Source organism: Sinocyclocheilus grahami, unplaced genomic scaffold (assembly GCF_001515645.1).
Source record: "Sinocyclocheilus grahami isolate Dianchi unplaced genomic scaffold, SAMN03320097.WGS_v1.1 scaffold925.1, whole genome shotgun sequence".
Classification (NCBI taxonomy): Eukaryota; Metazoa; Chordata; class Actinopteri; order Cypriniformes; family Cyprinidae; genus Sinocyclocheilus; species Sinocyclocheilus grahami.
Window position 1 is genome coordinate 244,218 of NW_015506104.1, and position 14,885 is coordinate 259,102.

At 37.0% G+C, this 14,885-nt stretch overlaps 1 long non-coding RNA gene across 1 annotated transcript in view; it reads left to right on the top strand.

Annotated features, from left to right (window-relative positions):
• Positions 1–14,885, top strand: part of LOC107564346 (uncharacterized) — an 88,941-nt gene that overhangs the window by 73,233 nt on the left and 823 nt on the right. Inside the window, exon 3 of the long non-coding RNA XR_001606216.1 lies at positions 8,879–8,998. This is a non-coding gene — a long non-coding RNA (uncharacterized lncRNA). The remainder of the gene's footprint in view (positions 1–8,878; positions 8,999–14,885) is intronic.

Genomic DNA, 14,885 nt, shown 5'->3' on the forward strand with positions numbered 1-14,885 from the left:
GCAAATGGCTGCAATATAACAAAGAGTGAAAAATTTAAGGGGGTCTGAATACTTTCCGTACCCACTGTGTATATATATATATATATATATATATATATACACACACACACACACACACACACACCAGTGGTGTTCTGAAATGAGGAGGCAAAGTCATTACAGTTTTTTTTTTATCAATGTAAATTCATGTCCCAGTCACATTTTCTTGCTTAAACATTACTTATACTATCAGAAAAAGAGAAGAAAAACAAACAAAAAAAACATTTAAACTCTATATAATCAATATTCTATTTATTAAAGCCAAGTATGAATCTCATCAAGGTAGTGTTTTTAAGCATTTTACATTTATTCCAAAAATAATAACTTTAGACAGTAACACTTTAAACAATATATTTTATTTGTGAACATATGTTCAGCTATTCTTTTTAATAGTTAACTTTAAACGTTTTTCATCAGTCATCAAAGCAATGTAAATAGCTATTGGTCACAGACACAGAGATTTACTTTTAATTTCACCAAGATGATCACTCACTAAAAACTCTCACAGATTATGTTTTCAGGACATTTTAAGTCTTATTTTGATGTAACAAAGTGGTTATATCTAAGTGTGCGAGTTATTTACTTACTTTTTAAAATCAGTTTTCTCATTAATGCCATATTGTTCATTCAGACTGATTCACCAAAGTGGAATGCACACGAACACAAGAGGCGGGATTTATTGCATGAACCAATCACAGCTGATCATAACCAGTCATATCGCGATGGAGGCATTGCCTCCTCTCACGTGGCTTTTCCCCATTCATTCTCAATTACCCCCCACCAAACCCACCGCATGCTTTAGGGGGTCTGTTAAAACTCAATGGGCTCAGGGGAGGCGAGAGGGACGCGGACTCCCGCTGTAACTTCACCCGTGGGTGTTACTGTTGGACAATATTTCTTTAGAAAAACAAGTGATTTATACACTTTTTAATGTCATATTTTCTAATATTTACGTTGGTTTATTTTTGTACTACGAATTTGTTTCTCATCCAATTTTTTGAGGAGGCAATGCCTCCCTTGCCTCCTCAGAGGAAACACCCCTGATATATACACATACATACATATATTATAAAAAAAATGTGGTAGCGGAGCAAAAATAGACAAACTGTAGCAAATATTGGATCTACATTTAAAGATACCAATGCAGACACATATCGACCATAAATACAAAATAACTTTTTTTAAATTTCAAGTAATTGTGTAGTTAAAATAAATACACAATATTTTAGGTGAGTAAATATTGTGTAAATTAAAAAAAAAAAGATTGTTTGCTTTTTGTATTTGTGTATCTTATTATCTGTATTATTGCTATAATACATTTTAAAAATAGATTGTATTAAGTATCACAAATATAATGGCTGACCAGGGCAGTTTGTGGTGGGGGGTGGTCTATCTGTACAAGTGCCCTCCCCTCTCCCATCAGCTCACAGATGGGCCACACCAACCTTCTGTTCCAGCAGGTATCCCAACAAATAATGAGAGAGAGAGAGACAGGTAGAGAAAGAGGAGCAGAAAGAGCAAATTAAAGCGAGCGGGAAGAATGGGGACTGTGATTTTGTGGAGGATGAGGTGAGGAGAGAGGTGATGGGACTGAAAAGCAGACTCAAGTCAGTAGCTAAGTGCCTTGTGACCAGAATGAAACATAAAGCCTCAGGCAGATGTAAAGAGTAAAGAAGAAAAGGAGGGGGTGGCAGAAAGGGAAGGGGGAAAGCGGAAAGGGGGAGTTGGTTTGAGAGTAAGAGGAAGGTAGAGTGAGTGAAAGAAATAAATAGAGAGCGTGAGAGGAAGAGAGAGGGAGGGCGATGGTGGGGGAAGATGGTGAGCCGGTGCGGCCGTGTTGATTGGCTTGTATGAAAACACATGACTGCAGTGGGGAGCCTCTTGCTCGGGGTGAGTGGCTCTGCTTCAGACCAAACCACATTAGATGAAATGAATCCATTCCCCAGCCTGTTAAAGGAGCACGCAGCCTGGGTTCCAGAGAGAGAGAGAGAGAGAGAGAGAGAGGAGGGCTGAATTGAGTGGCAGGAGAGAATGGGGGAGAAAGAGGGAAAAAAAGAAAACGTGGGGGCAGGAGGAGGCCAGCATACACACATATGGTGCTAGAGAGACTGCTCAAGAGATTACGGCACATTTTAGGTCAGGACAATAGAGAGCAGTGCAGAGCCTTTACGCTGCCTTTCTGGACTCACATAACAAACGCTGCCTTGTGCTGTCTGCAGGGGCCACTGTCCAGCTCACTGCTCCTCGCCACACACACACGCAAAATGGGTTCAGAGCACAAACAATATGGTTATGGGCTTGGTTGTCTTTCACTATTTGCATATTTCTCACAGTTTTTGAGTTTTGTCTACATAAAAGGTGTTGGAATTGGATAATACTGTGTACTTTTGATATACAGTGGCTCTGAATATGTAAAGATGTTTGGCATTTATTTTTTAAAAGAGACAACATAAGCACATTTTTCATGCAAGGGAATTCACAAAAAAAAGTTTTTTATAGATTTGCAGTAAAGTGTGGAGAAGTGCAGTAAATACTATCTATAGGTAAAAGAACCTCAGGAAAACCTGAGCAGAATATGGCTGATAATAGTGAAGTTAGTTGGGAGAAAAACTCTAGCATCATTTGTGTGCTGATGCTTTTTGGTTTTGTCATCCAGTCAAAAATATGGGGTCAGTAAGTTTTTTTTTTTTTTTTTACATTTAGCAATAATGCATTAAATAGATCATTTTATTATTGATAATAAATTGACAGAAATCTTTTAACATTACAAATGTTACAATAATAAAAATAATAATTTTCTAATTAAAATAAATGATGTTCTTTTGAGCTTTCTATTCATCAAAGAATCCTCAAAGACATGTGTCATGTGTCATTTCCACAAAATATTAATCAGCACAACTGTGTTTAACATTGATAATAATATGAAATGTTCTTTAGCAGAAAACCACCAGCATATTATAATGATTTCCGAAGGATCACTGAAGACAGGAGTAATTGCTGCTGGAAAATTCAGCTTTGCATCACAGGAACAAATTACATTTTCAAATATATTAAAATGGAAAACAGTTACTTTAAATTGTAACAGATATTTCACAAATTGTAACATTATTTCTGATCAAATAAATGTAGACTTAGTGAGCCTAAGAAACTTCTTTCAAAAACATTAAAAATTAATTAAAATCTTACCAACCCCAAACGTTTGATCAGTAGCATAAGTGTCCAAATACTTTTTGGGGTCACTATAGGTGGCTTAGGGTTAGTTGGTAGTGATCGATCTGAGCAGACTGCAGAATGCATCACCAAACGCAGATGGACCCTCGCCTCTTTCCCACTCAGCTGTGGCGGACGCTTCCCTCTGTCTCTCCACTGCAGGCATTCTGATCTTTAGTATGACTGCACTCTGATCAGCCAAGCTGAATGCGAGTCTCATACACCCGCAGACCACCCACAGTCCATGCACTGACCGCCTGACGCATTTTGTGCACAGGACCTGGCTGAAATCGCCAGTTCTGATCTGATTGGCAGATCAGCAACTTTGGTTTTGTCGCAACTGTTTTGAATGGAGAACTAATTACTAGATTAGTTTGGCAGATGAGTGGCATCAAATCTTTGGGAAATGTTCAAATATCTAAAAGAAGGTGACTAGAGCATATAGTGTATATTCTTCCATATTTCTGCTGTAGAACATAAAAGAAGATATTTTAAGGAAAGTTTCAAATGTCACTTTTTTTGATTATCAATATTCAAAATATGTGCTTTTGAGTTCTGCAAACGACATAAGGGTAAATTGTGACAATTTTCAGTTTTGGCTGAACTGTCCCTTTAATGACTTCAAGATCAGTTCAGATTAGTCATTTTACATGTCAGTCAGACAGATCTTTCTTGAGTAAGTGGAAAGCTCTTGGCCAGAATAAGATTGAACAGACTTAATGCTGATTGAGTTGTGTAGCTGTTGTCCTGTGGGCATTAAAGTGAGCGAATGAGAAGTTTACACCACATGAACAAGTCGAGTTGCTTTGAAAAGATCTCTCGGTCGGATCTGAGCATGAGCTGTAATTATGATCAGTCTTGTAAGCTTGGTCTTTTTCTTGAATTGTGTTCCAGGCTGGTATCAGTCTCTCAATCCCTGTCCTTAACCCAAGAGTGTGACTGATGGTATTTATAGAGAGCTGCCTTTGAAAAGGGAGTCAAGCGTGTGTGGAAATGCAAAACTCACTCATGCGGTGTGTGTCTGATTATCAAGAGATAATTCTCCCTGTACAAACTAAGTTCTCTCTCTCTCTCTCAGCCCTCTGTCTGACCCCGCCTTTCATAAGATTAAACGTCTTTCCACTGTGTTTTTTTATACTTCACTTCCTTGCTTTTGTTTTTGTTCTGACAATATGAATTATTATCATCTGATATGATTTATCCAACTGTTTTTTTTTTAGGTTTAGGTTCTGTACCCTGCTGATTTTCTTTCAAATACCTGGGTATCAGCACTTCATCTCATTTTATATGGTTCGGTGGTGTGAATTCCACAAAATATTGGGTTTTATAAAACTGATATTGGTTAATTAAAACAGTGATTGGTTTCACCAGTATTTTTAAACAATATTTTTATTATTCACCCTTATCAACTTAAATTATTTTTAAAGCAGTGATGTAATGAAAAAGTAGTCCTTGATATTTTTAAAACTACATGTACATTTTAATTGTTTAAAAAAAACTTTTAAAAAAATTTTTTTATAACGTGCCTTTTTTTTCCACACGTTTTAAGTGTAAGAGTGCAGGAGTGGAGACACACACACACACACACACACAGAGGGAGAAACACATATACAATTATATTTAATTATTACTAATTCAAATGATAATAAACATAAGTATTATAATTATTATTATTTTATATAAAGACTATGTGATATGAGTTAGTTAGGTTCAAGAGCAGTTAAATGCTGTGAAATTCTTCCAGCGTGGCCAAGTATCTGACTAAACTTTTTGTTTGGAATGACTCCATGGCTAGCTTCTGCTTCTCTTTGAATAATGAGAACAAGAGTTTGTTTTCATTGAGGTAGATGCGAGAGATGCGAGATCAAGCTGTGTGGAGTTTTGGACCCTGCTTTACGGCTCTTTGACGTCATAGATCAGGATGTTCAGCAGCCGCTGTAAAGATGTTTTCATGTCGTCATCATCACACTCTTGAAGCCCGTAGCTATGAAGCCATCTCACGAGAAAGAGGAAGAGGCGAGTAAGAGCATTCTTTCTTAAACCCCCCCCCCCCCTTCTACCTTTCACTGCTGGAGGTGAGAGGGAACGCGGGGTAAGGAGGGAAATAGTTAATCAATAGCCACAAGGTCAGACAGATGAGCCTCTGCTTTGAGTGTTCCCTGTTAGTGGGTTGGAGCAGAGGATTTGTAGCGCTTGTAAAGGCTTAAAGGAACACTCAGCAGTTATTTGTGGTGGTGCTGATGGTCAGGGTGGCAGGACTGCAGTGTGTGAGAGAGAGAGACACCTGCTGGCCTTTGACTATCACTGCAGCCACAACGACCCAAATCCTGTCAGAGCCTTTTGCCAAATTAGTATATAATTTAGTATATAAATATATATAATTGAGAAGCCAAACTCTTTAATATATTACTTGTTTAGAGAGAATATATATTTTTATTATTCAAGCATACAATTGAAAAGTTGGTAAGAATTTAAAATGAATAAAGAAATTAATCATTTAATTCAACAAGGATGCATTAAATTGATCAAAATATATTATTTTAAATATATAATACTACTGTTTTACTGTATTTTTGATCAAATAAATCCAGCCCTAATGAGCATGGTATTTATTCAAAAAATCTTACCACCCGCAAACTTTTGAATGGTTGTGTAAATCTATCAAAAGATAAAGATAATTATATGGGAGATATTTACATTTACATTTAGTCATTTAGCAGACGCTTTTATCCTAAGCGACTTACAAATGAGGACAATAAAAGCAGTCAAAACTAACAAAAGAGCAACAATAAATGACAAGTCTCAGTTAGCCTAACGCAGTACACGTAGCATTTTTAAATAAAGAATAAAAAATAAAAAAGATAAATATAAAGTAGAATTAAAATAAAATAGAAAGTGTTAGAGTTAGAGGGTCAAATAAAGATGGAACATATGTGTTTTTAGTCGTTTCTTGAAGATGGTTAAGGACTCAGCTGCTCGGATTGATTTGGGCAGGTTATTCCACCAGGAGGGAACAGTTAATGAAAACGTCTGTGATAGTGATTTTGTGCCTCTTTTAGATGGCACAATAATACACCATTCACTTGCAGAACGCAAGCTTCTAGAGGGCACATAACTCTGAAGTAATGAATTTAGGTAAATGGGTGCAGAGCCAATGGTGGTTTTGTAGGCAAACATTAATGCCTTGAATTTAATGCAAGCAGCTACTGGAAGCCAGTGCAAATTGATGAACAGAGGTGTGACGTGTTCTTTTCGGCTCATTAAAGATGAATCTTGCAGTGGCATTTTGGATGAATTGTAGAGGGTTTGATAGAAGTGGCTGGAAGACCTGCCAAGAGAGCATTGCAATAGTCCAGCCTGGATAGAACAAGAGCTTGAACAAGGAGTTGTGTTGCATGCTCTGAACGAAAGGGCCTGATTTTCCTAATGTTGTATAAAGCAAATCTGCAGGACCGGGCAGTTTTAGCAATGTGGTCTGAGAAATTCAGCTTATCATCAATCACAACTCCAAGGTTTCTAGTTATGGTTGATGAGCCTAACTGGATGGTGAAATTTTGATAAAGTGATGGGTTTGTTGAAACCACAAGCAGTTCTGTCTTAGCCAGAAGACAGAATTGATTTTAGATAATATATATAAACTTTTTATATTTTATATATTTTTATATATATACTTTTTTATATTTTATATAAACGTTTATATAATAAATGTAAGAATTTTTTTGAGAATGATTTTAATTTTTTGTTTTTTTTTCAATACAAATATTGATAAATATATACATCTTTTGCAGTGTTTCAATCTCTTGCACATTTGCTGGAGATTTTTTATTAAAATGGGAGCAAGTTGTGCTTTTGTGTGACTCTGAGGTTGTGAGTTCAGCACACTTCCATTATGCAGGTACCAGGCCTATGTCGCCTCATCCATGACTTACATGCTTAAACATTTCATGCGGGCTTAAGAAAGCACTCTTAATACCTGTCCCAACATCACTTCCTGAAATGCACTGACTGCTTTAACATACTGTATATAGGGCACTATCTAACCCAGTGTTTCCCAACCAGGGTGCCGTGTAAAAAAATCATTTTTTAATATTTTTAAATGGCTAAAATGTTCAAAAAAGCATCTATTATATAATATCCATTTCTGATGTCACCAATAAGTAGAGATGCACCGAAATTTCGGCTGCCGAAAATTAGTTCACTGCTCGGGTTTCACTTTCACATGGTGTGACGCTCTGCGTATTATCCCGCTCTATGCGTGTGCGCTCCGCTCAGTCGCTCCACTCGTATACCGTTCATGCGAATCGGAACAGCAAAGTCCGCTCAAAAATCGAGCTGACAGGAAACATCGATGTAGTACAGTATTGTTTCTGTCTGCAATAGCCCTACTGTGTTGTAACATGGTGTGGTATATGGGCAACTCTGGTAACGCTGCCCTCTCATTCATTGATCTGCTAACTGCTATGTTATGCTCACGTGTTCTGATAATAATAGCTTTCTAGAACTAAACATTATTTGGATAATTGGTAAAAAACTAAAAAAAAGTTAAATATCTTGACCCTACTGTTAGACCTACCTGAAAAACTAAAAAGCAATTTATTTAATTCGAAGGCCTGTCATTATTTTTTTCATTTGTGCTATCATTATTAATTTCTTTATTTGTTCTCATTTTATTACTGATTGCTTACTTGTCATTTTTATTCAATTCAAAGTTTGAAATCAAGCTATCTCGTGCTACTGCACCAAAATTACCCCACATTAAAAATATCTGTATGACATTATATTCTGCAGATCTTCCCTGTTGTACCGAATATCTATACTTTTCAAATTATCACATCGAAGTTAGAAATTCAAATATTGTGACAAAATTAATTTTGTAGGGTGCCACAAGTTTGTTAAAATTTCCAAAGGGTGACACTCCCCGTCCTGTCACGCACACAGCTGAGGTATTTGAAGAGAGCTTTATCAGACCGCTGCAGTGGGTGGTGGGGGAATTTTGCTGTCTGCCTATTTTTTTTTTCCACATTTGTGCCTTGGAATTTTAAGAGTGATTGCTCTGAAGTGGCCAGATGAGAGATGAAGCCCCGACGCTCCCGTTACTCACCCATTAATCCTTCCGCATGTCGGCGCAGTGAGTTACAGCACTGGCCACAGGCCCTTGTGTTTATTTGCCAGCGAACACAACTGTAAATCAGCCCGTAGTGGCTAAATTGATAACCTTGAATGTAAGGCCTGATACCTTTAACAGCGTGTAATAGACACACTGATGGGGTTCAAGCATTTGCAGAGGTCTGATTGAAGTGTAATTGGTCACAGTTCTTCCTTTCAGCACTCACACACTTTTTCAGCTCCATCCTTACTTAGTTGTGCAGTTTATTTTGCTAGCATTTTTTGAAGATCACAGTTGTACTAGTAAGAAACTGAGGAGGGTCAAAGTTACACTGGAGCGACTTCATCGACATGAAAGATGGATGGGACGGCTCCTCCTCACCCACTACTGAAATGTCATCTGAGCGCTCGGTGTCTTTCAGGACCTTGTTGAGCATATGAGGAGATCACAGATTTGTGCGGAAGTGCTGTCCCGTTTTTCTCTCAGCCTGACACACTCCTCTTTTGTCTGTCCATTTTTCAGAGAGAAGAACTTTAATGGCTTCCAGGTAGAGAGAAAGAGGCAGCAGTCAAGATGAACTCGATTCCTTCGATGGATAGGCACATACAGCAGACCAATGACAGGCTGCTGTGCATCAAACAGGTGAGGAGACAAGAACCACAGTGACACAATGACCGTCTGTGTGTCTGTCTGTCTGTCTGTCTGTTCATTGTTCCAGAATGCCCCACTGTCTCTCTGATGGCAATCTGTAGTTTTCCATTAGCTTGGCTCATATCAGGTTGTCGAATATGGTTGGAGTCTGAACCCTGTTGTCCTCTTTGGCTGTTTTCCAAGCATCCTCTATCAGCCGACGCTTGTTTTTGTGTACACAAACACAGGCACACTAAATGCAGACATGCCATAGACTTCTTTTACTTTTAAATTGAGCTAATTATACTACTGTTCAAAAATTTTGGCACCAGAAGATTAAAAAAAAAAAAAAAATTAATACTTTTATTCAGCAAGAACACACTGAATTAATCAAGAGTGAAAGTAAAAATATTTATAATGTTACAAAAGATTTATATTTTAAATAATTGCTGTTCTTTTGAGCTTTATATTCATGAAAGAATCCTGAAAACAACCAATTTCAACATATAATGTATATACAGTTTTCTGTAATATTATCAGTAAGAATCATGTGACACTGAAAACTGTAGCAGTGACAGCTGAAAATTCAGCTTTGTCATATCAGAAATAAATAACATTTTGAAATATATTAAAATAGAAAACCGTTATTTTAAATAGTAATGATATTTCAGCATATTGCTGTTTTTACTATATTTTTTTAAACACATAAATGCAACCTTGGGCCCCCCTTTCCTTTAAACGTATTATATTGGAATGTCCCGCAAGTAGAAAACTTTTATATGAAGTACGCTCACTCAGGGACTTTAGTAAGATTTTACCAGAAAAGATTTGAGATTTTCTATCATATGGTAATTTTAAAAAACCTGGAAATAATAACAACCTGCTGTATTTTTGTGTTTGCTTGGTTTTCATTTTGTGTTTATGCAAATCATGTATTATCCCAATGTCAGCATTTAAGGCCATCTTCATTGCAATAAAATTAATAACTACTAACACTGCTACTACTAAATGCAGCCTTGGTGACACTTCGTTCAAAAACATTAAAAAGTCTTACCAACCCCAAACTTGAGCGGTAGCGTATAATAATGACTACAGATTAACTCAAAACCTACCCTATACCTAAAAACTTATTACATTTTCCCCTATTGATTTGACACATATTTATCACAGACTCATGGTTTTAAACAGAGTTTCTAAACCATAAGCCCATCAGTAGGTATCAGTGCATCGAAAGCAAAGTTTTGACTGATTTAGCACTTCAGATTATGAAAACCACTTCAAATGTCCTCATGTTTTAATATATCAGAGAGGATATTTGAGAGAAAAAAAACAAAATAAAAGGCACTCACAACTATAACCAAACTTACACACAAGTAGGTATGACCCAAGGCTATGTCTTGTGATTCTTGAATTTGATAATTACAGTGTGCTGTGTAGGTGTGACAGTTTGCATATCTCGACAGATTTATGGAAATATTTGACATGCCAACTTGTATATTACAGACAGTTCAGCATTTTTCGTGTCCGCACAGATTTCCGCATATACCTAAAAACTTATTACATTTTCCCCTATTGATTTGACACATATTTGTCCTCAAAGTACACACATCACAGACTCATGGTTTTAAACCATAAGCCCATCAGTAGGTATCAGTGCATCGAAAGCAAAGTTTTGACTGATTTAGCACTTCAGATTATGAAAACCACTTCAAATGTCCTCATGTTTTAATATATCAGAGAGGATATTTGAGAGAAAAAAAACAAAATAAAAGGCACTCACAACTATAACCAAACTTACACACAAGTAGGTATGACCCAAGGCTATGTCTTGTGATTCTTGAATTTGATAATTACAGTGTGCTGTGTAGGTGTGACAGTTTGCATATCTCGACAGATTTATGGAAATATTTGACATGCCAACTTGTATATTACAGACAGTTCAGCATTTTTCGTGTCCGCACAGATTTCCGCTAGGCTTTGTTGTCTCTGCATCAATTAGGCTAGTCTTAGCGCTAATAAGCTCATGTCTACAGCATGTAAGAATCCACTGAATTTTCTGAGCCTATTTAATTGGTTACAAATGACACCGTTATCTCTGTTTTGCATGGAAGATTGAGCCTGATTAAAACTAAAGACAAAACGCAAACAATTGCTGCTCATTAATCATATTGATATGGCACATTTAGTGTGGTGAGAGTCGTCAATTATTAATATGTTCAGTGCCAGTGTTGTCCCAGTGAGCTCAATTTAAGCAGAGACGGTATTTGTATTTTAAAGTATACTTTATCATTTTATGTCCACATAATATTTTAGTCAAGGTTTTTTTGTTTTGCAGCAGTAACAACAGTAATAAAGTTTTGCACTTCCATATGTACAGTAAATTACCTCTAGTTAATATGGAAATGCCAATACCTTTACAATTTCTAAATGTGTGCTTGTTTGTGACATCAATATGTCAAAAACCTGATACTCTATCAATCTAATGGGGGTGTTTTCTTTCTTCTCTGTCCCATTTCCCTCCTTTCATCATTCTGTCATCCTGTCACTCAATCACACGCCTGCCTGTCATACAATCAATTCTTCCCTCAACTTTACTCAGTTGGTTATAATGACAGTAGTGTAAAACATTATGTCCAGTCTCATGACTAACATCATCATGTTGTGATTGAAATGTCGATCAAACGGACCACTTTCTCTCTTGACTTCTTTGACTTTTTCTATCCTCATACTACCACTCTCGCACTGTCATCTGACTTTCATTTACATTTTCTCCATTGCCTTTTTTCCCCTGTTTGTTGAGCTTCATTTCAATTTTACTAACTGAAACTCTTATCATTCATAGTGTTTACCTTTGAATGCATGATGAAGGTTCGGATGATCAGAACAATTCTCTTGGTTCATTCTCCATCAAGAACATGAGGAGGAATTTAATGACTAGAAATAATAAGTGAAACACGGCACAGCGACTCAGTTTAATTAGACAGGCTTTCTTTTCTTTTTCTTCTTAAGAAGAAATTATCATTCACATGGAACATGAATACAAATTTGCTGAAGAGTATTCTGAAACTGGAGGAGGCAGTTATTCATGGTCCATGTCCCGTGCAGGACTGATGAAATGAGCTCGTGCTCAGGGATTTCCAATGACAGATTAGCTGATGAGAGGAATTGCCCTTAAGATTTCAAGATCCTGACCTTCTTTTATTGTCTTGCATCTGAGCAAAGTGTTGAATGTGACTGAATAATTTGAAGATTTCCTTCCATAAAATGTCCTAATATGACTTTTATTTTCTTAATTTAGTAGTTTTCTGTACCAGAAACAAGAATATAGTTGTTGTTTTTTTATTTTAAAAGGTTTTTTAAATAATTTAAAATTATATAAATATATGATAAATTTGCATTTATAGAAAAAAAAAAACTTGTGATAAGCAGAGACAGTATTTCTATATTAATTCTAATATTTTAGTGAAAATTTTCTTGAAAAATATATATGTGACCCTGGACCACAAAACCAGTCATAAGGGTCAATTTTTCGAAATTGAGATTTATAAATCATCTGAAAGCTGGATAAATAAGCTTTCCATTGATGTATGGTTAGGATATGACAATATTTGGCTGAGATACAACTATTTGAAAATCTGGAATCTGAGGGTGCAAAAAAAAATCTAACTATTGAGAAAATTGACTTTAAAGTTGTCCAAATGAATTCTTAGCAATGCATATTACTAATCAAAAATGAATGTTTTAATATATTTACAGTAGGAAATGTACAAAATATCTTCATGGAACATGATCTTTACGTAATATCCTAATGATTTTTGGCATAAAAGAAAAATCAATCATTTTGACCCATACAATGTATTTTTGGCTATTGCTACAAATATACCCCAGTGACTTAAGACTGGTTTTGTGGTCCAGGGTCACATATTTAAAGATATATATAAATAGAAATGTATGACTTTTAAAGATCAATGACTTTTCCAGACCTAGAAATCCTGTTTAAAATAACATGATATTTCCAGGTTTCCATGTAACGTTATATATGTAACTATTCTAATGGTTTTGACATATTACTTCACACTGATTCATTTTTGCCGCCTAGTTCCTATAACTGGACTGGGAGGACAGCAAGAAAAAGAGCAAGTTTAATTCAGTGATATTGTAGTATAGGTGATCAGAAGTGTAGATGTCCAGGCCTGGTCAAGTAACAAGACTTCAATGCCTCTGGAGTGACTAATAGTAATACACAGAGCTGCCCTGAGGTGAAGAGGTCCTGTTTGGACACTGCGTGCTTAGCAGGGGAAAGGTGGAGTGTTGAGATTTGGCTGCTGTTGCATTAACACCTGTGTTGTGATCCTGCCAAAAACCCTTCACTGCTGACACACTCTCTGAGTGCCCACCATCACAACAGCGAGCTTTCCATCCCCTCCTCTCTTTCATGATAATCGTGCGGTCAGAGCCAGACACCAGAATGTCCGATTAAGCAAAGAATTGCCTCCCTAAAAATGAAGATTCTTTTCCCCCAGCTTTTTGCGGCGAGAAGGGGGAACATTTTATCCCCGCATATCCCTTATGCTGTGCAGGATTTACTCAGCAGGGTTCTGCAGCAGTAGACATTGCCTCTTTGTCAGATGAGCTCTTTGTCAACACACACCAAAGCCACTCATTCAAATGGTGACCTCTGCCGCCCTCGGAAGACAATGCCGCTTCCTCACTGCGAGCCGGGGAAGAGGAGGTGTCCATCGGAGTATAATGGTCTTCAAAGTGTGCAGTCTCCTCCTCAGAGCGGCCAAACAGCGCCGGAGCATTAAACGTGCAAAGGCTCTGAAGAGGGTGTACAGATTGCTCGTTTGTTTAAATTTCTTGTCATGTCTTGTGCGCCACCGGTCACTGGAGAGTTTGGGTGGGGGGAAGGCGGTCCTGAGGGGAGGATAAACAACCTCGGCGCTCAATAAATAAAAAGATACATAGGGAAAAGAGAATGAGCCTCTTTTCATTGAATTCTGCCACAAAGCCCCCCCCTCTTGTGCTCGCCTTATTGGCCGGCCCTGCTTGACTATTACTTTCAGAGGTGCAGATCTATTACATCTTAGTGGACAAAAGATGATGAAGAGTCTGGATTAGGACGCACTGCGGTGTGTGAGGAGGCCTTGAAGCACACTGAGCTCTTTGTCAGGAGGGTGGATCTGTCCCAGAATGCACAGCTGCGTTCAGACCAGGAGGCCTTGGGTTACCGGCTGGGTTCTTGCAGGGCTGTGCAGATGCACCGAGTCAGAGGGCAGTATGAGTTGGAGCACTTGGCCAACTGAAAGCGATATCCACATTTAGCTCAAAATACCACCCCTTGTCGAATACTGGTTGTAAATATGCCATAAAATGTTTAAGGAATCTGGTATATGATTTAGAAAGGAGCAGAATCAGTTGAGTGGTTGGTTTTTTGGTTCACATGCTTTCAAATGTTTTTTTTTTAATTATTATTTAAATATTTTTCTGTAGGTTTTCAAGTGCTTCTGTCTGTTTAAAGAAATAATTTAGAATATTCTAGAACAACGTCGAAATTATATTCTTTTTTTCACATAAAATTGTTTTGACATGTCCCTCAGTTTTGAAAAAAAGTTTTTAAATGCAGTTTTAATATGAATGTATTAAGTAATAGCTATGTTAGTAGTAGTAGTTGTTGTTATGTTGATTATATTTTATGATGTATTAAATATATTAAGTTATATTTATGAATGTGAAGCTCATATTTTTATTACAAAATGAAAGGTAGTTGACTCAGAAATGAAAATTGTCATTTACTCACACTCGTGTTATTCCGAACCTGTATGATTTTCTTCTGTGGAGCAAAAGACTGTATTTCCATTGTACAGGTTTGGAATGACATGAGGGTGAGTACATGATG